The following is a 26983-nucleotide window of genomic DNA, read 5'->3' on the forward strand; positions in this document are numbered from 1 at the left end:
AGAGGATTAAGGTACCAATATTCCTTGCAATTATGCTCAAGCATACTAGTCTCAACGAACAATGATTAGATAAACAAAGTAGCTTTTCCACCAAAAGCATCCATGCTCCAGCTCCCTGCAAAGTTACAACTGGCATTAGAAACAAAATCCAGAGATTTGCAGTTAATGTATTTCAAATCCTTTCAGCTTAAGAATCAATCCGATGGAAGAGATGCTCAATTGCTGAGAGAGACCCCATGTAAAAGCATCCACGATGAAGAATACATATCAGAATACCTGATTATTTGAAGGGTGAACAAGATGCTCGAAATAAGTGACCACCTAATAAAATTAGCAAGGGACGCATCAATTTGTAAACCCAATTCTTCATACACTAAGTTGACATTTTTGTTGTTAGATAAAATAGATTCATTATGCCAACCTATTCTAAACTGTCTCTACATTCCAAATGCCCTCTTGATATCTTTTCTTGTAGCAATTTTATCTCTTTCATTAATAATAACTTCCCAAAGCATCCCTTTAGATGCATAAATCTTCACTAGAACATTACGAATATTTTCTCGGTGCGCATATCAAATAGCTTCAGGAGAACAATGAAATAATCAGTACAAATCTCTATTAAACCACAAACCCCCCCACCCTAAAAAAAAAAAAAAAAAGAAGAACACCAACCACTACCACCACCACCACCAAAAAGGTAAGAAAAATGCAATATGTGAACCTCTCAAGTGAAGTAACCAATTGTGAAGCATCAAACTGACTAAAATGTGAAGCATCTCCAGCTTCAAACAAACTTTTCGTGCATGTGTGCATATTTGGACCGAGAGAGAGAGAGAGAGAGTGAAGCACTTAATATCTTCATAGCTCTGCAATTAGATAATGCATTTAGTTAGACTTAAGACATCATTATACATGAAGACAGCTTTATTATAAAAGCACTTTAGCAAACATAAGTATATGAGATTTTTTTCTCCTATGAAATTGTCAAATGTGATTGTCAAGATGGAATATCCAATTTATTAAAAAGTTCTAAGAAAACTAAACTTACAATATTTAGATAATTCATAGATCACCGCTTCACGTCCCATATCATCTATTGCACGTATGTCCACCGTGAATACCACCTGCCACCGGGCAAATTAAATCGCTCCACATGGATCAAGAATTCTAAACTATCTTTAGACAGCCTTGCTATAATAACCAGAAGGCAGATGAAAAATTTCTTACTTGGCCTGAAATGACATTACTTGCACTTGGCCACGATGATATCTCTCCAACAGTGCAAACAAGTGAAGTGGAAAGTGACTGCACTGTCAAATCCTTGCAGTGACCATCGAAGGAGAGAAAATCTTCAGCACGTTTACAAAGACTTTCCAGTAACACAATGAGTTCAGCTGCAGCTGACATAGGGTCCTGACGCATAGACATTGGAACCGTACCAGCATGCCCCTAAGAACCTCTGACAGTTACCTGCAAAATATTGTCAAAAGGTAGAGAGCTTCACAGTCTATAGTGTATGCATTCTTCTGGAAGTGTCACTAACAAAACACAATAACTAAACATAAGACATTGCACTCTGGCATATGAATAATCCATAGGAATATGGCCCAAGAAGAGATTTTCCTAGGGTTAACTGTTGAAGGCCTATTGCCTCTCATCATATTGACAAATTAAGCAACTTAGATGGATGATACGAAGGATAAGTGTGATCCTATTCCCAATATAATGCACACCATTAGCTATAGCAAAATCGTGTGAAGAAATTAACTCTAACAGAAAATAGAAAACTCTCACAGGCGTTAACCGATTCCCTTACGCAACAAGATCTTCTTATATTAACTAATTAAACAGGGTGCATGGTTAATTTCAAACATCCATTATACCTTCAATCTTGTCTGTCCAGCTATTCCTTTCACCACACCGAGAGGCAAACCCCTCCATTCTAGTACAAGTCCTTGTTCAATGTGAACCTACAGGAGCGGAATAGACAACATGAGAAATTAGACAATGGCTGTACTCAGCTGGTTTAGCAAGGCAGAAAAGGAATATACCTCAACATAACCCCAAACAGAATCTCGGTCATACTTGAGGTTGTGTAAGTTTTCCTCACTGATTTGTATGGAGTTCTCTTTAAGAGCCTCTTGTACAATTACACCGCTGCATAAACATTGGAATAACTACATTGATAATGAATACGAAGGGTAAAAAGAAGAAGATGGGAGTTACTCAAGAAACCTTTTATCAGAAAATTGCAAGGCTGAAGCTGGCAACATTCCAGCAGCAGCAGCACTACCTAGGAAGGTAGATTGGAATCTAACTCCTCTTCATCACTAAAAGCGATTACCTAAAAGTTCCAAGACAAAGGCAGATGCTTGATTAGATTTCAGATATGGTCAGTCCAATCATCGTTGAGGTAGCAACAGATACAGGAGATCAGTGAAGACCTTTGGATAAATAGTTGGCTGCATTCAATGCAAAACTATAAACAGGAGAGCATGACTACTGGAAATAAATGATCTAATCAAGGTCTGTCTAATCAATCATGGAGTCAAAGAGTGAACTTCTTCTGGATTACCATCCATCTCTCTTGCACCATGAGATAGAATTTTGGTTTGACCTCTGAACTGAATATTTTGACAATCCCACTCAAACATACATAATTTCCTACATGAATTGAATCATTGAAATCTGTCACCTCCAAGTACATGGTTCTCCCACACAATTAACTGCAAATACATATAACATAATTTTCTAGCAATGATTGTGATTTCAGGTGCTAGCTATCCTATTCCAGATAAACTCCTAAAGGATAAGACTAAAAAGAAAAATCCACACCTTCCAGTGCATCCAGCAAATGTCAATTCTGGGTATTTGAATAATGATGCAAGAATGCTACTCTATAGGCAAAATAGTACATGGCCAAAGGCACGAATGAAGCTTCAAGAACAATAAGCAGCAAAATTTTCATATACCTCGACAGGCCGCAATAGATTACCCAACTTTCTGCAGGCATTCAGAACCTTCAGTGCAGATATTGCTGAGATAACACCTAATGATCCATCGAATATTCCAGCATCAACAACAGTATCCTTTGTCAAACAAAGAACTATTGAATATTAGAACAAATGATTAAGACACGTGTCGGTGGAGGCGGAGGTGGGCGTCGGCGTCGGTGTCGCGGGCAACCAGCAGAGGAGAGAGTGCGTCGGCATCGGTGGATGCGGAGGCGGAGGTGGGCGTCGGCGTCGGTGTCGTGGGCAACCAGCGGAGGAGAGAGAGCGTTCTTCTCAGTTAAAGTATGCTATTCGCTAATTGCACGATGGAGAGAAATGTAGTGCTGCATCTTACATCGAGAGGAGGTCAAAAGGAAGAACACGACAAGAACGAAAACGCTAATCCACGGTATCGGTCAATTAAATTCACAGAGAAAGAACGAGTATCGACCTGGCATGAGGGCATTTTCTGAAATGTAGGTGTTCTTGGCGAGAATCGGCAGCAAAAGCGAGCGGAACCCGGCAACGCAGCAGATGACACTGCGAAAAAGTCCACAAGATCAAAGAAGCGTGTGAGCTCGCGCTTTAGTCGCCGGAACAGATTCGCCCGAATAACAACGAGCAGAGATAATCAAAGACCGAGAAGCTACTGCGGTACCGACGAGGACGCGTGAGATATGAGCGAGTCCCCCCAAACGATCGGCCGAGGCCGGCGGAGGTGGAAAGGGCGTCGACGTCGGCGAAGGTGGAGGCGGAGGTGGGCGTCGGCGGAGGCGTCGCAGGCAACCAGCGGAGGAGAGAGAGCAGAGGCGTCGGCGGAGGTGGAAAGGGCGTCGGCATCGCGGGCAACCAGTGGAGGAGAGAGAGCAGAGGAGGGGGAAGAGAAGCACCTGTGCGACTTTTGTTCTCCCCCGCAACGGAACGAAGAACGGGGAAAGAGAGAGAGAGGAGAGAGAGGACGATTCGACAGGACGCAGAGGAGAGCAAAGGAGAGAGAGCATCAGAGTGGTGGGCCCCAGGAGAGGCCCGCGCGAATTTTGAACATTTGACGCTGTCGCCTACGTGGAGCCACGTGTCGATCGTTGAGTGGTCTTACCCTAGCCTACGTGGAGGGTAAGACCCACCCAATATTTTCTCCACTTTTGGCGTGAAGTCCAGACATGGAAATAGAAGGTGGTGGGCCCATTCTTTCTTCACCTAGAGAAGCCGCCCAAAGGAAGTCCACCGAGAGAGGAAGCCTGCACGTGGATGGTGGGCCCAGTCAACTCTTTGGGCGCACGATTTCGGAGTCCTCGGCACACGTATAAAGGTGGAAAGAACCCTACATAGAGAAAAGCCGCGAAAAGCAAGAAGCCGCTCAACGTCCGCCGAAGCCCTACGTACGTGAGAGCCGCGCACGTCCACACCACTTGAAGAAGATCCGCAAGATCTTGAAGCCTCGCGAAACCATACGTAGAGAGTTTTGTCGTGCGGTAATTTTGTGCCGTAAGTTTATTCTCAAGTGAGTTGTTTATTCATAAACACTTAAGATTTTGGGTTAAATATAGGTGCGGGAAACACTTGAGCGATTAAGCGATTGTAAACTCTGATTCTCTGATTTTAGTGGATTATTTGCTGCTGGCTCTCCCCATGGACGTAGGTACCGATACTCGAACCGAACCACGTAAATTTCCGGTGTCCTGATTTTTCTCGTTAATTTCTCTGGCGATTTTGCGTTAACATAATTTGCAAGATCCTGTTGTTTCCGCGTATTATATCCCAACAATTGGTATCAGAGCGTGGGGTTAGATTTCTTGATTGTGATTTGGGGCTTTTGCTTGTCTGATTATTATCTGGAAATTCTGTTATTGCAATTATGTCTGAGAGGAAATCTGAAATTGAGAAGTTTGATGGAAGAAATAACTTTGTGTTATGGAGCATTAAGATGCGGGCTTTATTGACAACACAAGGTTCGGCTAAGGCACTAGATGGCGAAGATGAGTTGCCAATTATAATGAAAGCCTCAGAGAGGGTAGAACTTATGCAAAAAGCAAAGAGCATAATTCTGTTAAATTTGTCGGATGAGGTCTTACTAGAGGTTATTGAGGAGAAGGATGCCGCAACATTATGGGCAAAACTTCAAACACTCTATGTGAAGAAAGGTTTGAACAATCGCTTGTATATGCTGAAAAAGATGTTTCAATTTAGATATATTGAAGGTACGTCTATTAGAACCCACCTAGATAAATTTAATAAACTCATGTTGGATCTGAAGAACGTCGGTAAGATACTTGATGATGAAGAGCAGGGCATGATGTTGTTAGCCTCTTTACAAGAGTCATGGGAGCACTTTACTGATTCGCTGTTGCAGGGGCGTACTACTATTACCTTAGAAGAGGTAAAGTCCGCATTATTCTCTAAGGAGTGGCAGAGAAAGTTGCGAGATGACGGTCTGGCGAAAGGAGCAGCGCAAGCACTAACGATTCGAGGTAGAGAACAACATCGAGAGCCTAGTAGCAGCAGAGGTAAAAGCATATCAAAATCACACAATAGAAAGTCCAAGGGACGCGTGAAGTGCTTTGAGTGTCACGAGGAGGGGCACATTAAAAGAGATTGTCCAAAGCGGAGAAATAAAGTTGATAAGCAGAATGCCACAAGCAGTGTGGCAAACGTTGCTGAGGGGAGCAATAGGGATGCAGAAGTTGTTTTATGTGTGACTGCTACTTCGTTAGGAGACGAATGAGTGCTAGATTCGGGGTGTTCTTATCACATGACGCCTCATAAAAACTGGTTTACTACTTACCAAGCTGCAGATGGTGGTAGGGTTCTTTTGGGGAATAATGCAATCTGTAAGGCTGTGGGGATAGGGACAATTCGGATCCGGATGCACAATGGGGTGGTTCACACATTGACAGATGTGAGGCATGTACCGAAGCTCAAGAAGAACCTTATTTCTCTGGGGACACTCGATGACATCGGGTGTAGGTACACCGCTGAAGGTGGAGTATTGAAGATCTCTCGAGGTGCTATGACAGTGATGAAAGGGAAGAAAGTGAATACTCTCTATCATCTACTAGGAGAGACCGTGACTGAAACCGCTGCAGTTTCATCAGGTGAGTCAGACTCTAACTTGACTCAGTTATGGCATATGCGTTTAGGGCACATGAGTGAGGCAGGTATGACAATGCTGAGTGAAAGGGAGTTGTTGAAAGGTCAGAAAACAGAAAAGCTGGACTTATGTGAGCACTGCATCTATGGGAAGCAGCACCGAATTAAGTTTACTACAACTATTCATTCGACCAAACGACCTGTTGAATATATTCATTCAGACGTCCGGAGCCCATCTTCTGTTCCTTTGAAAGGAGGTGCCCGATAAATGCTGACTTTTATCGACGATTATTCGAGGAATGTATGGGTATACTTTCTGAAGCACAAATATGATGTGTTTGATCGGTTCAAGAAATTTAAGACATTGATTGAGAAGCAGTCAGATAAGCATATCAAATGCCTGAGAACCGATAATGGCATGGAGTTCTGTGGTAAAGATTTTACCGAGTTCTGCGAGAAAGAATGTATTGTAAGACACCGCACAGTACTTGGGACACCACAGCAAAATGGCGTGGCAGAACGGAAGAACAGAATCTTGCTTGAGCGAGCTCGATGCATGCTTTCGCATGCAGGACTTGGCAAGGAATTTTGGGCTGAAACAGTGAACATGTCATATTACTTGGTAAATCGATCTCCATCGTCTGCTATCGAGTGGAAGACTCCTTAAGAAGTATGGTCGGGGAAACCTGTTGATTATTTCGGATTACGTATATTCGGATGTCCTACGTATGCTCATGCGAGTGATGGTAAGCTTGAGCCGAGGGCAAAGAAGTGCATATTTCTAGGTTATGCACATGGGGTGAAAGGCTACTGGCTGTGGTGCACTGATCTCAGATCACCCGATTTTCTAATCAGCAGAGATGTGATCTTCGACGAGGCGCAATGCTTCAACGAGAGGAGTTACGAGACACAACCCAGAGAAGACAGATCATGGTGTCATTAGTGAGGTGGAGCTTGGTGGAGACTCAGGAGACCTCGAAGGTAACGAAGTTGAGACCGTAGATGAAGCCGCAGTTCGAAGTCGGTGATAGTGAACAACCAAACAAAGCCGAGCGGACTATAGCCACGAGATAGAGAGAGAAGGCAAATTAAACCACCGGTACGTTATGGTTATATAGATATTGCTTATGCATTGACTGTAGGTGATGAGGTGGAGACAGATGAGCCTTCGTCTTACTCTAAGGCGATGGCTAATTCGGAGTCATCGTAATAGCTAGGGGCTATGAGTAAAGAGATGGAATCACTCCATCGAAATCAGACATGGGAGCTGGTCAAAGTACCTAATAGCCAAAAGATTGTTGGAAGTAAATGGGTCTTCAAACGGAAAGAGGGCATTCCCGGTGTCGAGGCAGCGAGGTATAAGGCGAGACTTGTGGCGAATGGATATACACAGCGTGAGGGCATTAACTACAATGAGGTGTTCTCTCCTGTGGTAAGACATACTTCTATTCGTGTTTTACTTGCCTTAGTTGCTTCGCAGGATCTCAAGTTAGAGCAGCTAGATGTGAAAACCGCGTTTCTTCACGGTGAGTTAGAAGAACAGATTTACATGAGGCAACTAGAGGGATTTGCTATTCCGGGTAAGGAATATCATGTTTGCTTGTTAAAGAAATCTTTGTATGGGCTGAAACAGTCTCCTTGGCTAGTCAAGACTATTCAAAAAGTCAAATTGACAGCTGCGTTTACTTTAGGAGATTGGAGAATAGTTCTTTGATTTATCTACTTTTGTATATTGATGATATGCTGATAACAGCTAAGAATATGTCTGATATTGATGTGTTGAAGAGGCAATTAAATGCTAAATTTGAGATGAAAGATTTAGGTGCTGTAAAGAAAATTTTGGGTATGGAGATTTTGCGTGACAAGACTGCAGGAGTTTTACGTCTATCTCAAAAGAAATACATTGAGAAGATTGTAGCACGTTTTAATATACAGTCAGCAAAATCTGTAAGTACACCTTTAGTGAAGCACTTTAAACTTTCAGAAAAATTATCACCGCAGACTGAGAAGGAAGAGGAACATATGTCCCGTGTTCCTTATTCTAGTGCCATGGGTAGTATTATGTATGCTATGGTGTGCACTAGGCCTGATATTTCACAAGCTGTGAGCGTGGTTAGTATTTATATGAAGCATCCTGGTAAAGCTCATTGGGAAGCTGTGAAGTGAATCTTCATATATTTGAAGGGGACAACAGACGTGGGTATAGTATACCGGAGAGACAGCAATGGCAGTGAGACCACTGGTTTTGTGGATTCGGATCACGCCAGTGACTTGGATGATTGCAGGTCTTTAGCAAGGTACGTGTTTACGCTAGCAGGTGGTGCAGTTAGTTGGAAAGCGTCCTTACAAGATCACATTGCCTTGTCTTCGACTGAGGCAGAGTACATGGCACTAACATTTGTAGCAAAGGAGGCGATATGGTTACAGAGTTTGCTCTCGGACTTTGGGTTAGAACAGAAAAGTGTGGATATACACTGTGATAACCAAGGTGCGATATATTTGGCGTATAATCCAGTTTATCACGAGCGAACGAAGCATATCAACATCAGGTACCACTTCATCCGAGATGTCTTAGCTAAGGGTAATGTTACTGTTAAAAGGATTACTATAGTAGATAACCCGGCAGACATGATGACTAAGTCTGTTCCTTTGGCGAAGCTCAAGTTCTGCTTGAGCTCTATTGACGTCTGTGGAGAGTGAGCGCCCGTCGGGGCATTGAGAGAGCAGCATGGATGATGAGCACTATAACTTGGCTTCAAACATCGAGCTAAGATGGAGAATTATTAAAATTATGTCTCGAGTTTTTCGCTGGAAAAGAAGAAATATAAAAATAAAATATTTGAAGGGAAACTTTCTTCTTTGCTGTTGCCGAATCCAAATTGAAGAAGAAGAATGAAGCCGTGAAGCCTCTGGACGTGGATGATTAAAGGTGGGGCCCAAGGTCAAAGGTTTGACCTTGCGCACACTCGCACACACACACTTTTGGCGTGAAGTCCAGACGTGGAAATAGAAGGTGGTGGGCCCATTCTTTCTTCACCTAGAGAAGCCGCCCAAAGGAAGTCCACCGAGAGAGAAAGGAAGCCTGCGCGTGGATGGTGGGCCCAGTCAACTCTTTGGGCGCACGATTTCGGAGTCCTCGGCACACGTATAAAGGTGGAAAGAACCCTAGAGAAAAGCCGCGAAAAGCAAGAAGCCGCTCAACGTCCGCCGAAGCCCTACGTACGTGAGAAGCCGCGCACGTCCACGCTGCTTAAAGAAGATCCGCAAGATCTTGAAGCCTCGCGAAGCCGTACGTAGAGAGTTTTGTCGTGCGGTAATTTTGTGCCATGAGTTTATTCCCAAGTGAGTTGTTTATTTATAAACACTTAAGGTTTTTGGTTAAATGTAGATGTGGGAAACACTTGAGCGATTGAGCGATTGTAAACTCTAATTATCTGATTTTAGTGGATTATTTACTGCTGCCTCTCTCTCCGTGGACGTAGGTACCGATACTTGGACCGAACCACGTAAATTTATGATGTCCTGATTTTTCTCATTTAGTTCTCTGGCGATTTTGCGTTGACGTAATTTGCAAGATCTTGTCGTTTCCGTGTATTATATCCCAACACATTTCATAAAAATGAAGAAGCACGATGGGAACAACAATCAGTTATGTAATCAACATGAGCAGAAGAAGATTTAAAATCGCCCTTTCCCAAGTCGGGCCCATGGGATCACTGCAAGTGCAGCTCCTCCTAAGCGAGCCGATCCTGATATCTCACTGCCTCCCTGCACCAACCAAAAATATACCATTACAACTCCAGACTTCTTGGTCCAAAACAATTATACCAGCTTATCGGTAGCTTGTACACGACAGATTCAGAAAATTTCCACGGATTGCGGAAGACAGTTTCCGATGCTCATGCACTAGCACAGCCTCTCTTTTTCATTGACAAAAAGGCCAGCACTTTGTCAGCAACTCGATAAGCTACATATCCATAAGTTGTGATTTCCAGTCGAAAGCAACCCAATCTTTCCGGTATGGACTCGTTCTACGGATTAGTTCGGGCGGGAGAGTCGGACAACGGCGCATCACTATTTAATCTTTCACATCGGACGCGCTCTGTATTTTTCGTAATCTGATCAAACCATCCTTTTTAGCAGAACCACCTCGGAATCAAACTAATCGGACTGAATTTGGAACCCGATTCTTAAAGTTTAAAAATTCCAATTTTTCTCTCGTCATCCTGTTCTTTCTCTCTCTTTTTCTTTGATCTGTTCAACCATATTCAGACAATTCACAACTCTCTATTGTTCACGATTTGCCCTCGCTCGCTCCTGATTCACCTTCGTTCGCTCACATTCATTCAAACTTTCCTTTAAACCATTCCGTCACTCATATTATTTTACCGTAAAAAGAAAAATGAAACAAATAAAAGAACAAAAGAAAAGATAAGTTCTGAGTAAACCCTCCAATTGGGCCGGTAAATATGGGAGGTTCTACAGTAGATATGATAAGTCCCAAATTTCAAAATTGAAAATCACTTATTCTTTTGAGTTTATCCATTCTAAAACCCATCACTCGATACGAAAGCAAGCGAAAGCATGAGACTCAGGGAACCGGGTTCGCCTCTTTGCACCCCGCCACGTGGCGAGCTGAGAGGCGCCCAACGGACATGGGTGCCGAGAGTCCCAGGCGGCCAGTTCCCTTCCACGCGCTCCACCACCACCGTTGCTCCATTTAGTTGCAGCCGCGCTCCGACCCGATCAATCTCTCTCTCTCTAAAAGTTCCATTTTTGTCGGACGATCTTGCCGATTCCCGACTGATATTTCCGCGGATTCATCGGACGGTTCGGGACTCTCCTCCACCTCTGATCCCGGCGATTCTTCCGACCGGCGGCGAAGAGGAAAGTGAAGGTTCCGGCGGCGGAAGGGGAATGGCCGGCGCCGGTCGTGTTCTGCTGCGGCGGTGAGCGGCGGCGGCGGCGGTGGCGGCGGCACGGTGGGTGGGGCGGTGGTTTTCTCTGGAAGTGCGAAATGCTTTAATTGGTCGAGATGATGGGCGGGAGCTTGTTCAATTACCGAAAGCACTCGTGGCCGCCGGAAGAGTACATCAACAGATCGACTCTGCAGCAGGCGAGTGTCCCCTTTTTCCCTGTTGAAGGAACCGCGCGTTCTCTTTTTTGCTGATTTTTCTTTGCTTGGAGGAATTCGGCATTCCGTTCCGGCGACGATTCGAGTGAAGTGGCAGGGATCGAGTGCCGTAACTTGATAGCTTTTTATTCGCTTGTATCGCCTTCAGCAAGCAGTTGATCATTGGGAAGATGAGTATTTGTTCGACATTGTACTTCCGGCGAAGCGCGTGATGAGCGTATTATGGATCTTATTTCAGAAGTTCCTGTCTTTCATGCATAATCCGAAGTTTCTTTGAATTTGTGTTCTTTTCACTTTTTCGGGTATTGTTTGTTTGCTAAGGAGTCAGGGTGCTCGATCTTGGGCTTTCCTTTTACTGATGAATTTTGATGGTGCGTTTTGCAGTTTGACTTCGATAGTGCTGCTCCTCCGGAGCAAGCATGGAGAAGAAGATTGGACAGCCATGCGAATATTCTCAAAGAATTCAGCATCACTTTTAGGGAGGCTATACAAATGGTACATCTTCTACCATTCTTACATTTGTTTCTTGTGTCTATTTTTTCGTGATGCCGTGTATCTCCGCATGTGCTATTCGAACCTTTCGTTTCCTTGGATTCTATAGCTGGTCTTTTTCGTCTTTCATAATTTTTTGATCTCCTAAATTTGTAGGTTCGACTGGGCGTACGCCTATGGTCTTATGTTAGAGAAGAGACATCCCATGGAAGGGTACTTTCCCTTCTAGCTAAAGCAATTTCCTTTTTCAGGTTATCTATGAGATTCCATCAATTCTCTGTATTAAGTTGTGACATTGCAATTTGCTTGTCGATATTCTATACACCATGTGCAGAAAGCACCTTTTGATCCTTTCACACGAGGGAGTTGCAAGCCATCTGCATCTCAAGGGGTTCCTCTAGGAGGGATGGGGTATGTTCTTCATAAAGCATGATCTTTTCATCCCTTCATAGAACTTCTCTATCTTTTTATCTCATTGGGTTTATTTTGCAGAAGTGGTAGCATATCCAGAGGGTTTAGAGGTGAGTTCAGGCAGTGGCAAATAATTCCCGGTACACATGAAGCTTCACCTGTCATGGCTAATCATTTTTCTGTAAAGCTCTGCTCTTCAAATAGTATATAAACCTATCGTATGCTTTTTGGTTTTATATTTGATGATGTAAGTGATTTTAAAGAGTGAGTTTACAGCTGATGATATAATGCAATTTAGATAATCCAAATATTTCAGATGTTTAAATTATGAAGTCATCCCTCTTGATGTTTGAGCCTCTGCTGGATAATTTGGTTATTGGGGTTCTACAGATTTTCATATCTCGGGATGGGGGAAATAAAAGTTATGCATCAGTCTTGGCTCCAGGCCAGCATGAAGGGCTAGGGTGAGATGAAAAACTTTTGCATTTGAATCTTTTCTGATGATCTTACTGCTTGTCCTGTAGTGAAGAACTCACAAGGCCCTTTTGTTGTTAATGCGAAATCCTGCCCACCATTTATAACTGTTTTGTCACATTTAGAGTATTGGCTGTGGAGGCATGGACCAAAGGAAAGCAATAAAAGAGAATAAGAATGGGGTATTCTCCTGACAAGCTAGCCCTCCCTATATCTCCAAGAAAAAATTTATGAGTTGTATGTGAAGCTTTCTGGCACTCCATCGTATAATTGCTAATCAAATTTTTTGAAAAGATAAACTAGCTTGGGCAGGACATTAATGTTTCTTGATTGAAGGATGGGATTCTAACTTTTGTTTTTGTTTCTTTGACTATGCTATCATATATCTACTTCCAAAGGATTGCTGGTTTTCTTGGCTGTCGTTCTGTTTAGTTTGCTAGGCTGTAGCAGGAGTCTAATATTCTGCTTTTAAATTTATAAACCAAGAAGACTGGTTTCTTGTCTAGTTAATGCAAATTGATGAAGTGTTTTCTTGGTTATATGAAGGTATAACAACATACACATAAGTTAGATTGGATAGAGAATCATTAATAGGTGTTGGAGGGTTGTGTGTTATATTTTTCTTTTCGGCCCAATGATTAGCATTGTTGATCTTGCAGGAAAAACAACAATCAAGGTATATCATCATGGGGTTGGAATTTGAGCGGTCAGCGTTCAACATACCATGCTCTATTTCCTAGAGCATGGACGGTTTACGATGGTTTGTTGTTTTTGTCATTTGGTTTGGAAAATTCAGCTAATGATTTGCATCTTTCTCCAAAGGTGCATTTCTTTCTTAGTCATACTGAACTACTTATTTATCAGGTGAGCCAGACCCAGATTTGAAGGTGTCTTGCCGGCAGATATCACCATTTGTACCTCATAATTATAGAGATGGCAGTCTTCCTGTTGCAGTATTTGTTTACACGGTACAGTTTTTCCCCCCCTCCTAAACTTGATTACACAAAGTTCCTTTTTCCAGCAGCACCAAAAGTCCTTTCATGTATTTTCACAGCTAACTCTGAACACAATTTCTTTTAAATGATGGTTAACCCATATAAAATAAGAAATTCGAGTCACAGGTGACTTTGAGATGTCAAAAGTAGCTAACATCAATCTCCTACTTCAATCGAAACTTGCAATTCTGCTAACCGATGATTTTGCTTTGGGTATCGCCAACATAGGGCAAACTCCATATTGCAGCCAAGATTTCATTTAATCATCCTGACTTTGGTGGGCAGTCTATCTAGCATGATTGACCAAGCTAAAATTTAGTGTTTTGGAATAGGCGTAAACCATGTAAGTTTTCACCAATCAACCCTGAGGGTTTTTTTTTTGTCAATCATTCCTAGTATTAGAAACAGAGAAAGCTCTCTTTTAGCTGGAAGTGGGGGGACTCTTATTCTCCCTTGAATCTATCAAAGAAGCTGCAAATTTCACAATGCAACTGACAACTTTTATGGATTCTATTGTGGATGATTTTCAGCTTTTATTACGTATAGGAGATCCTCTATGGTTGGTTAAAATAGAGCTCGGTGGGAGATCAAATTTTTAAGTTACCGGTAGAATGAGCTTATACAGTGGTAGGAACTGAACAATGCACATTTGATTTGAGATAGATTGTTGGTTGGTTCAATACGTTCTTGTCTGCCTTATTGCTGATCCTGCCATCTCTGAAATTCCTTATTTTGAATATGATATGTGTCAGCCAAATAATTTATTGGTCCGCTGCCATTATTTGTTTGCTCATTGTAGCTATTATTTTTGTTTTAGTTGGTCTACACTGGGAAGGAAAGGGCAAAAGTCAGCCTTCTCTTTACATGGGCGGTAGGCATTTATTTCTGTTTGAGAAATTCAGTAAGCCTTTTTCTGTTTAAGTCAGGATGCATCTTTTTCTTCTACAGAACTCAGTTGGAGGGGTCTCACACATGTCAGGAGATCATGTAAATGAACCCTTTATGTGAGTATCTAGTTCTACGCACTTAGTTTTTTCTTCTGCAGCATGTGCTGATATGTACTCTATGGACTCATCTTTTTTTTGCTAGTGGAGAAGATGGAGTTTCTGGTGTACTTCTGCATCACAGGCAAGTCATTAAAACCATGTCAGAGGTGGAGATTGGGAGTTCTTACTGTATTCTGTGTCATCATTGGCTTTGTCTTTCCTCTTTCCTTCTTTTTAAAGACAACTGCATGTGTTACTAAGGCAGTGCATGTGTTACTGAGGCTTAAGCACTCGCTCCAGGACTGCAAAAGGGAGCCCACCTGTGACTTTTTCAATAGCTGCCTGTGAAACTCAAAATGTGAATGTAACTGTTTTGCCCTGCTTTGGGCTTTCTCAAGAAAGCTCTATCACTGCGAAGGACATGTGGGATACTATGGCTCAAGTAAGTGTTCTTATTTGTATTGGGAGCTATATTTTGGACTGGACATACATTTTCTCTTCCTTTGCATGTTTGATTGGATTTCATTGCACCCTTTTTACAACCATGATTCAAAATATACAACTTTTATTTCTCTTCTGCCAAAGGTTGACTTTCATGTCTGATATTATCAAACTAGAGAATTTTAAGATAACTGGTTTCTCCAATTGTGTGAAGCAGTGTCAAAATCTCCTCACACTAAGTTATTGTCTTTTCATTTGGTTGTGCCTCAAGGATGGTCAATTTGATAGGGAGAACTTCAATTCTGGGCTAAGCATGCCATCATCACCAGGAGAAACAATTTGTGCTGCAGTGTCAGCCACTACATGGGCGGAACCCCATGGGAAGTGCACTGTTGTGTTCGGTCTTTCGTGGTCTTCTCCAATAGTAAAATTCCTCAAGGGAAGCTCCCATAATAGGTCTCTCTCTCTCTCTCTCTCTCTCTCTCTCTCTCTCTCTCTCTCTCTGTGCGCATGTGCGTGCGAGAGCGGACATATCTGGGGTGAGATCTAGATTGAGGCTCAAATAGTTGATCCAAACACATATAGAGTACATATTGTGCATATGGTACTTGGAATCAGAATTTGCATAGTTCTGAAACAGGTGCGAGATACGGACGTTTATTTGTTGTAATGAGGATTTTGTTAATGAGTACCACTGGAATACTTTTACAGTAACTTGATAATTTTTGCAGTTCTCAAACTATTGTTTTTCACACGTCCTGTGTAGGCAATGCTTTGAAATCAACACATCCCTTATTAAGCATGCTTAACCAATGTCCTGAGGAAACTAGCTAATAAGACCCTTTTAATAATAATATAGTGGAAAAATCAGCATATCCGAAATTAACCTCAAGCTGGATAGGAAATACTTAACAGATTCAATTACAACCATGTAAATCTTAATGTTTTGGAAAACAAGTCGTGTCTAGTAATTAGCTTCTAAATGAAGAATCAATTTTCGTCTATATATGCTGTCTACATAAAGCAAAGAGAACCTCTTTTTTTTTTAAATCTCAGTCATTTTTTTTCTCAAATATTCTTAATTACTTATCTGATAAATATTGTGTCCATGGACAAATGCGTAAATTGATAATTATATTTTATCTCTCACATGTTCATTCCATCTTATAATAACCTCCGTAAGAGATTTTGAATCTTAAAATATTTTCTCAATTTCTTTGAATTTTTTATTTTTCATCAGTTATTTCTTTCCATCAATGAATGATTTAAATATTTCTTAACAAGGTGATTTTGCTTAATCTTTTGAATTTCAGTTCTGTGCACACGCAATGTATGTAAACATTTGCTAGTATAAATTAACTCGGATACCATTGGTTCTGTTGGCATCCAGGGAAAGGGAAAGATACATGATATAACTGCAAGAAATATATTGAAATGTTATGTCATTCAATGATCTATGTATTTAATTATATGATAAAAGAAACTTTGTTGAAAATTATGTGCATTTGCTTTTTGGTATGATATGGGCAATCTAATAAGAGAAGCATAGTGTGTTCTGTGTGCCCATAGTAACCACCTTTCATTGTTGTTTCATGTTTCTTGGAGGGGCTAACTGAGTGTGATGAGAAAATTTTTGGTCGTGGAGTACAAGCATCTAGGTTGGATGTTTCACTACTCTTGTTAGTTTGTTGGATTTCCTTAATGGTGCAATTTTACAGGAGGTACGCTAAATTTTATGGGACGTCAGAAAGAGCTGCTGTGAACTTGGTTCATGATGCATTAACAAGTAATCTCCTCTTCACTTGCTTTTCTTCAATTCTTTTCCCTTATTTTCTTGGTTTGTCAAATCACTTTTCTGGTTTCTGCACTCCTTTTTTAGGCAGTTGGTTTAGGACTTGGGAAAAATTTCTCCTTTGCAATTTGTATATTGGAACTTGTAAAGGAGGGTTCCTAATTCTTATATGTGTTTGATGTATGTCACTGTGCAAAGAGACCTTTAGGACTGAGATTTCAAGGTAAGGTCTTTTTATTTTTTTGGTTCATCCTAACATTTTAATTTTGCTTTGTCAGATTATAAATAATGGGAAGAAGAGATTGAAAAATGGCAAGATCCTATTCTTAAGGACGATAAGCTTCCAGAATGGTAACTCATTATTTCGTGTATATATAGGTGTCATTTGTCAGGCATCTTGCCTGGGCAATGCACCATGTTAGTGGGATGAGAAGCTCTGCTTATCATGCACTGCGTTCCTTGAGATTGCTCGTGGGAGCAAATTACAAGCACTTCACTCAGGCTGTCAGGTGGACCTGACAGAATGATAGATTTAGTATAAACAGATGCTTAAATCTCATCAAGACTTTTATGATAGGTCTTTGAATTTTGAAGGACCTATAGGTAGTTGAAGTTATTGAACCATTGCTTGTAAAGGATATCATCAATTTAATTTTGGGCATCACTGAACCGAAAATTATATGCATCTTAATAGAAGCTGGATTATTTGGTGATGACTCCACTGAGGCTGCAATATGCATAGGCTGGAGCACAGCATGACTCACCTATTAGAAAATGACTCTAGAAATGATTATATCTGGTTATGCACAACCATTCTGGTTTTTGTCAGCCCTGTATCCAAACATCTTTTTGTTCTTTGCAGCTACAAGTTTACTCTATTCAACGAGCTTTGCTTCTTGGTTGCTGGTGCAACGGTTTGGATTGGTATTCTACACTTCTTAAATGGAAACACCCCTCATCTCCATCTCCCTAATCCCTCCCTTCCCCTCAAAAAGAAGAAGAAAAACATGCATGCATGCACCTCCACACACGCACAGACACGGACACGCGCACACACAGAATTAACTTGCTGACACAAACAGATGCATACAGAACACTCATGGGCAGGAATAAAGGAAAATAATATAATACAAAGAGACGAAAACAAGTAAATCAGACTCGTGATATCACATTGTCCTGAAGGTTCTTGTTCTCTTTTTGAGTATTAAACAAGCGAAAAGAAGCAATTAGGTCCTTTTTGGGAATGTTTTAATTTATGCTCTTGCATATGAATAACTAACTTATAAAAGTAAAAACTCTCTTATAATTCCACTTTGGCCTGAACAATGATATGGTTTCTTTGCAACTATTTTAGACTCCCCATTGCCAATTTAAGGCATGACAGTTGATCATCATCCAGCAAGGAAGATGCAAAAAGGAGATAAAGCGGTAGTTGAAGCCAAATTGAACTGTGGAGAAAGGGGAGTAGAGCATACTTTCAGTGTTGAAAGTGAAACAAAAACTTTCCCTCAATTATCAGGGGAAGATATGTCAATGACCCCATGGAATGTGGATGATTCTCAGAATTCTTCCCATTTGTCAACGGTGCATGAAGTGCACACTGAAATGGATGACATTGGTAGGTTCTTGTACTTGGAAGGGGTCGAATACATTATGTGGTGTACGTATGATGTGCACTTTTATGCATCTTTTGCCCTTCTTGAGCTGTTCCCAAAATTGAACTTAGCATTCAACGTGATTTTGCTAAAGCAATCTTATGTGAGGATGGAAGAAAAGTGAAATTTCTTGCCAAGGGGAAGTCGGGAATTCGTAAAGCTAGAGGTGCGGTTCCTCATGATCTTGGAACACATGATCCATGGCATGAAATGAATGCCTATAACATTCAAGACACAAGCAAGTGGAAGGATATGAACCCAAAATTCGTGCTTCAAGTATATAGGGATTTCTCAGCGACAGGAGACACGTCCTTTGGTGTAGATGTATGGCCATCCGTTCGTGCTGCTATGGAGTACATGAAACAGTTTGATCGGGATGATGATGGTCTTATTGGAAATGATGGATTTCCAGATCAAACATATGATGCCTGGACGGTCCATGTGTTAGTGCTTACTGTGGTGGTCTGTGGCTTGCTGCACTTCAAGCTGCAGGTGCCATGGCCCTTCAGCTGGGAGACAAGGAGTTCGCTGATTGGTGCAAAAGCACTTTTTTGAGGGCTAAGCCTGTATTTGAAGAAAAGCTATAGAATGGTTCATATTTTAACTATGACAGCGGGTCAAGTAGTAATAGTAAATCTATACAAGCGGATCAGCTTGCGGGGCAATGGTACACTGCCTCATCTGGGTTGCCTCCGCTTTTTGATGAATGTAAAATAAGAAGCGCTCTACAGAAGGTATATGATTTTAACGTCATGAAAGTGAAGGGTGGAAGGATGGGTGCAGTGAATGGAATGCATCCCAACGGAAAAGTGGACGAGACATGCATGCAGTCGCGAGAAGTATGGACCGGTGTAACATATGCTGTGGCAGCTAGAATGATCCTTGCTGGAATGAAAGACGAAGCATTTGGCACTGCTGAAGGAATTTTCACTGCTGGCTGGTCTGAAGAAGGATATGGGTGATTCCTCGCACTCACATTTTGAATAAAGTAGTCATATCCGGAGGTTTTATTTGTGTTTCAGTGTAGTTTTTGTTCATCAAGGATATGGGTAATTCCTTGCACTCCATGATGTGATGGTTTACCTTGTGTGTAGATATTATTTGGGATTCTTGTCTCTTCAGATTATGCCCTTAGAGCAAACAGACCTTCAACCACTTCACTAATGGAGGGAAGAAGATAGCTTGGATGATTTTGTTTATGACTATTATTTTAATATCCTCACAGAGAGATGTTAAAAGGCACTCATCACAAAAGAAAAACAGAAGAAGAAATGAAGGAAAGGAAGTTTGCATATTTACGTGCATGTAATGATGCTAGTTGATGTTTCTAGTTTCTTAAATAAATATTATACAACAATATTGCTACCAGATTTTCTCTCTTTTCTTGCGATGATTCCACCAGAAACTTGAACAAGATAGGGTATGGAAATGGGAAATTCATTTTTTGTGAGGTCTACTTCGACCTCATTATCTCTCTTGTTAATAGATCTAGGACATCCTAACATGGAGTAGGTATCATTGTTGGAACTTTGACTATGGACAGCTTATTGATTCAGATCATGGAAAATTGTATGCGTTTATATGTGCCCGTCATTCTTCTCGTAACTCTACTACTAGGCAAGTGCTCTTTCTGATGTAATGTATCGTAACTCGATAGTTTTTTCTCTGTGTGAACAGGTATTGGTTCCAGACATCAGAGGGTTGGACAATGGACGGTCACTTCCCATCACTAATGTATATGAGGCCGCTTTCCATCTGGAGCATGCAATGGGCTTTGAACCCACGCAAGGCCATTCTCCAGGCTCCTACAATAATTACAATGGACAGGGTGCACATTCCTCCTGCTCCTTTGAGACCCTGCCAACACGAAACGAGCGCCAGGAAAGTCATGAAGAAGGCAAGTTGCTTTGGGAACTCCGTTTTTCACTGTTCCTGCCAATGATCTCGTGAGTTTATCCGCAAAGGAAAAGAGCATGTATTGCGTGCTTGCTTCCTCTAACTCTCTTCAAGTGGAAGAATTTGCTGGAGGTATGTCTCAGGCGGTCTTCCCCTTGGAACTACTAGATCGGATTGGACCTGGTAGTGTAAATTAAGCACGACGTATGGTACGGATTCCCTTCCATGCCCCAAATGGGAGATCGATGACAAATTGGGTTCGTTCTTTTTCTTGATTACCGGGATCGGTGATTGAGAACTGAAGACAATAAAAAGTGAGATTCTCAAATGTAACCTTTTCTTGAATTTTTGACTTTGCCAAGTTGGAGGAATGTTAAGATCTCCAGCTAACACTGTACTCCATTCGTTCCTTCACCTTTTGGTTACGGTGCTCGTTCCATCAAGTCCAGGAATGGCATGCTTGTATACCTGCATATGTAGTTGACTCCATTGTCCTAAAGCATTAAGCAGTAATAGCTGCTGATCGGCTCGTTTATAACATGTTCGATTACATGACGGGCGTGGAGTCGATTTGGGAACACAGAGTGATGATGCGAAAGATGCATTGGCACGGTGAAGGTGCCGAACATGTTGAGTGATGGTCAAGTCCCTCGTGAGGTTTTTTCTTTAGTCTTTTTGAGTTGCACAGGAAGTGCTAAAACTTCACAGTCCAACTCCTCGAATGGACTCCGCAGTTGCTTGAATTGAGCACTGAAAGCCCGGTCGCCGATTATCAAGGCACCAAAGACACAATGACAAAGATTATTGACATTCTTAAATGGATAGAGATGAACTTGTAAAGAGTCTTAGGAAGGTAACGTGGGGAGATAATACTAGTCTAACTAACGAGAACATGTATTTATCATAAAGTTAAAGTGTAAATACTATAAAAAAAAAAATTCAAATTATACTCATTGTGTCACCACAAATCCTAAATTTGCCTTGTCACGAAAAAATCCAAATTTATACGTGTGACATATAAATTTAAGGCTTTTTACAACACATAAAAAGGTGGGGATATATGTGTCACTATAAACCAGTTTAGGGCTTAAGTTCGGGGTGTTTATGTCACTATAGGGATAATTAGGAGTTTTTTTTTTGTGATATTAATGCTAAATTAAATATTAATGAGTATATCAAAATAGGGGGCGTATCATTATATATCATGAATCTCTTCGTTTCTGTAAATCTTATAAAATGCTAATTTTGGATCTCATGCTAAAAATAATCTTGATAACTTAACTTTTGACACATGACCACTAAATCAAACTCAGTCATATTTCTCAAATTTAGACATGAATCTCCCCACATCCATATTTATATATCTTATTTATGACTATATAAATAAAATTTCATTTAATAGTTTTTCATATGCTGTAAGTTTATTTTATGCGCACCATAACTATGACCAAAAAGCAATTTTCCATAAAATTCAAGTATACAAAAATAATATTAGGCATATAAGGAAAGAGTATAATAACAATGAAATAGACACTAAAAACGGGCCTTGCCTATGGTTATTGAACTTTAGTCTAATGTATAATATTATTTCTAAAATTTTAATTTATTTAATGTGATCCTATAAGTTGGCTTAATATGCAATTTTGTTCTTACATTTTTAATTTATTTAATATGATCATTAAATTATCAGTAAATATTCAATTTAATCTTTAAATTATGTGAAAATTACACAAGCGAAAGGATAGTTCAGAGACTAAATCGAATATCTATTAATAATTCGGGAATTATATTAAACAAATTAAAACTCCAAAAATAACTTTGTAGATTAGGCCAAAGTTGAGAGATTTTGTTGCATAAATTAAAAATCTAGAGGCTATATCATACTAAATCTGAGTTTACAACCTATTTAAGCTATTATTCAAAAAAAAAAAAAAAAAGAGCTCTTCTTTCATCTCTCTCCCGAGGGTTTAGGGTTTAGCAAAGCAATCAACGAAAGGCAAGATTCGAAGATTTTTGGAATTCTTCCCAACCCACCGTGTGTTCGTGGACGTGGAAAAAAATTCTGCAGATTCGAAGATTTTTCAGGTCGTCTTTCTTTTGGCAGATTGGTCATGGTTACTCAGTTTCTCTATGGCACAACCATTGGCTAACTTGTGGACCATTACATTTTTTGTACCACCGAATCTTATGGCGAGTTTCGACATTCCAAGCTATGCGGTGGTGGCGATCTCTTCTCCCTGCGGGTTGATCGCTCGAGACTCTTCCTCGCAACGTGGGGCATCCCTATTCCGATCGCTCCACGACCCATGACCGCTTCACTTGGCGCAATGACCCTTCGGAGTTCGTTTCTACGTTTCCGCCTGAAATACTATCGAATTAAAAAGGAACGTGTGCCTTGGGCTTCTTTTACTTGGGATAATGCGATTGCCCCTAGGTTTCAATTTAATATGTGGTTAATCACTAAAAATCTGCTGCCAACTCAAACCTTACTTCTTTTTCATGGAAGAATCGAGTTTTCAGTGTGCGCCTTCTGCAGTTCCGTTCCTGATTCCGTTAATCACTTGTTTTTTGAATGTAAGACCTCTGCAACTCTTGCATATTTTTGGGCTTCCAGGTGTAATCTTCCTTGGAGAAATAGGACGTGGGTGGATAACCTGGCTTGGGTGTTAAAATTCCTAACTAGAAAGGATTTCTTTCATAATATTGCACATTTCTCTTTCGGGGCCATGTGCCACCTTATTTGGAAGAAGAGGAATTCCATCATTTTTCGAGAAGATTCCTTGGTGATCCCAGCTATGAAAAATCACCTAATCAAGGTTGTGAAGGACAAGACTCTTATGTTTAATAATGCTCCACCTACTCCAAGAAACAAAAGACTCTAGAGAAGCTGGGGATTCGATCCCTCTGTTTGAATCGGCTACATCTTCCTAACACCCTCCGTTCTTCACTTTTGATTGAGGGTTGGCGGACTGGTTTGTGGTAATTTGTAGTGCCGTGGGTTGTTTAGCTTGTTCTTTTTGCCTTTGTATCCTTTGATTTGGCTCCCTCTCACTCTCCCTGTTCTCCCGAGCTAGAGTGTGAGCTTTGGCTGAATTCTTGTATTTTTGTCCTTTGCTTAATATATCCTTACCCTTTACCAAAAAAAAAAAAAACAGAAAGGCAAGATCAATTGCTCTGTAGAGCAAAGGAAAGGAGGAAAGCATGGAGATCGATCTCCGGAACCTCGCATTCGACGTCGATTTTCATCCATCGGAGCAGCTCGTCGCCTCCGGTCTCATCACCGGCGACCTCCTCCTGTAACGCCTCCTCCGACCTCGGCGCTCCCGGCTCATAATTTAAATTCCGGCTCTCGAGTTCATCGAATTCGCGCCGTTTTTCTGACTCGGTTTTCCGATGTTTGCAGGTACCGCTACGGCGACGGCTCCTCGCCGGAAAAGTAAAAGCCGTGTTCTTTTCGCTGCGATTTCTGTAGGAATTTTGCAATTCGTGCTGTCTTTTAATGGTGGATTGAGGTTTTCGAACGTTCTGCGATTAAGTTGCTGGAAGTGCGAGCGCACGGCGAGTCTTGTCGAGCTGTTCGGTTTATCGACGATGGGAAAGGTGGATGCTTTTGCTTGAATTTCCTTCCTCTTTAGCTAAAGGAGCCTTTCATTTTTCTTTTCTTTTTTTAATAACTTAAGAAGGAGCTTAGATGTACTGAATTTAAGTCTCGCCGTTTGCATTGTGCAATGCGGCGTATGGTCAGCGATTTTTACTGGTTCTCCGGATTGCTCGATTCTTGCGACGGATGTGGAGATGGGATCTGTCGTCGCCCGAGTCGAAAAATCTCACGAGTGAGTGAGTGTGTGTGTGTTTTAGTGCTTCCTTCTGTCCTTGTCCATGTCCCTGTTCTGCATGAGTTGATGCTGAAATTTTTAACTTTGGGGACCAGGGCTGCTGTCAATACATCGGTCAATTTGACGGAGTCTACTATTGCCACGGGAGACGATTATGGGTGCATCAAGGTGCTTATGCTCTGATCGTCCCTTCAATGTTCTCTTTGATTCAAATTTCTTGTACAGTTTCACCAGAGCTTTGCAGGAAGGTCCTGATTATTGGGCTTCATGTAGAGTGCCGTAGTCTGAGTTACAAATTTTAGAATCAAGGAAAGCTTTTCTCTTCCATAAATGCATATATTGTGATTGTTCAGCTCCCTTCTCCATCGTTTTTCTGTTGATTTACTTTTGTTCGAGCCTCTTGAGGAAAAGTACCCTTCAGAAACATTGATGAGAATAAATAAGTAATATAAGAATAGTGCGTCCTACTTCAGAATGGGCATATTTGTAGCTATCACGTCCTAGAAGCGCATGCTTTAAAATTATAGTGTCCCGTGTTAGCTCTAGCTTATTATTTATCAACGTTTCGATGGATCACTTGGTTGTAGATTTGGGACACCAGACAACGTTCTTGCTGCAACACATTTAGTGCCCATGAAGATTTCATATCGGACATCACATTTGCATCTGATTCCATGAAACTTGTCGCCACAAGGTGGTTCTTTCAATGCAGTGTATTTGGCAATGGCTGGGATTTTTTTTATTGCTTGTCTACATTAATATTGCTTGGAGATGGACTTTGACTGTCTTTGAAGATAGACTGTCCGTCCTAGTCACACATGCGACAGCACTTCCTAAAGCATAATGGCATTATCTTTGCTTTTTCATGTTACTTAGTGGAGATGGGACTCTATCTGTTTGCAATCTTTGAAGTAATAAAGTAAGCTTCTCACTTTCCTAAAAGTTTTGTAAACAAGCATTATTTTAGTGCTGCTTCTTTTGCTTCCCATTGGCTTGCATTCTGTAATATGCTAACTTATTCTGTCTGAACAACAGGTCCAAACTCGGTCCGAGTTCTCTGAAGATGAGTTACTATCTGTTGTCATTATGAAGGTAGATATCAACACTTGACTGCCAGCAGCATATACTGATTCTTGTGACATTACCCAAGGAATGGAATTTGAATTCATTCCCTTCCATTCTCGTGTTTCAGCACACATCACTTTGGGTTTTGCTCCCATACTCCTGATTAATACGTTATACCATTTATAAGGTGAACCCGCATTCAGTTAGCAGTGGGGGTTTTGAGTGCCTGCGTGTGCACCTATTTTAGCCATTTTCTTTAAGAGAAATGTGCTATCTGAGCCATTATTCTTGCTTGGAAACTTATACTGTAAAATGTTATCTACTTGACTGCACTGCCAGTATCACTGCACTCATGCCTGCATATTTTCCCTTTCCATATGCAATCTAGGCAGGTAATTACATAACAGAAATGACCCTCAATACAAGATTCTGCACTGTTGTCAACCATACTGGATTGAGCGTTCCTTCATCGTCTCTAGTAAATCATGCTGAAAAAGTTTATATTCTTGATGATAATTACCTGAATTACCTGTATGAATAGGTGCCTGAGAAGATACTGAATGCTCCTTTATGATTCTCGTCTTCCCTCCACCCTCCCCAACACCCCCCTCAAAAAAAAAAAAAAAAGAGCACATGATGATACTATTCTTGGGTTTGATATCTAACGGAGGAATTTGCAACCTGTTGCAGGGAACAAGAAGCATTCAGGCAAAGGAAATGATGTCGGCAATGCCAACAACTTTTCGCCGACTTAGGCGATTGATGGCTCAAATCTTCATAGGCACATGACAAGTTGAGGTTCATACAAACATACCAAGGTTGAATTCTAGTAGGCACATTTGGCAAGCAATTCGTACATGTTTTCATTGACAGTGTGTTCTCAGAGGAAATTTTGACAGGACTCCATGACGGGCTTCTTATTGTTTTTCTGACATTCCCAGGGATGTAATACCCCATCTTAAACTCAAAACAAGTTTATGTATTTTGAGTGTTCTCGGACAACTATATATACAAAGTGGAAATCCAAATTGCAAAAGGCCTATTCCCCTCCTTTGGCATCGATGACTGAAACAGTGAAAGTTAGATGATTGAAATACGTAAGAACAAAGATTGTTACTCCTACGTTTAGCCCACATCTGACTTGCTAGTTCCTCACATGAACTTGCATGACCTTTGATTGAAAACAAGTCAGATTTAGACATACATTGCAGCTGATCATGACCTTTAAGCGCCTCCTCAGCACCACATTTCAGTAACTATTGGCAAAAAGAATTGGATTGCACAAATCGAAAAAGAAGATTCGCATCGAAGGATCAAATTGCATCAACAACGGTACTTACAGCTCTAAAATCATACTTCCATCCTTTCTTGATGCAATGTGCTTAATCCTTTCTTCAATTCTCCTTGACAAGGGTCATTATTACAAATTTTTATGTATAGCATCACCCCTTCATCTGTTCAAAATGTAAAATTGTTGGTGACTTCTCCATAGATACTTCTCAGACCTGAGCAGGTCTATAAAAGGCTCTCCCCAAGCCCCTATGGCGGATCCCCCCGGGAAAATTCCCAAGTGGGAAATTCCCAAGTGGGAGTGTGAAACACTGGGGTCTATCAAAGCCAACCGGAGACCTTAAACCCGGTAATGGTAACCAGCTGGGAGCCTTGTACCAAACTTGGTAGTAGCTCCCGGGGCTGATCCTAGCTCTGCCGCACTGGCCTCTCGACG

General features: G+C 41.1%; 3 pseudogenes; 2 read left to right on the plus strand and 1 right to left on the minus strand.

Moving 5' to 3' along the window:
- Positions 1-52: 52 nt before the first annotated feature.
- Positions 53-2324, minus strand: LOC120288537 (annotated as a pseudogene).
- Positions 2325-11114: 8790 nt separating this feature from the next.
- On the plus strand, positions 11115-20571 carry LOC120288124 (annotated as a pseudogene).
- Positions 20572-23514: 2943 nt separating this feature from the next.
- LOC120288538 lies at positions 23515-25798 on the plus strand (annotated as a pseudogene).
- Positions 25799-26983: the final 1185 nt, after the last annotated feature.

The sequence above is a fragment of the Eucalyptus grandis genome, chromosome 9 (assembly GCF_016545825.1).
Source record: "Eucalyptus grandis isolate ANBG69807.140 chromosome 9, ASM1654582v1, whole genome shotgun sequence".
In the NCBI taxonomy this organism is placed as follows: domain Eukaryota; kingdom Viridiplantae; phylum Streptophyta; class Magnoliopsida; order Myrtales; family Myrtaceae; genus Eucalyptus; species Eucalyptus grandis.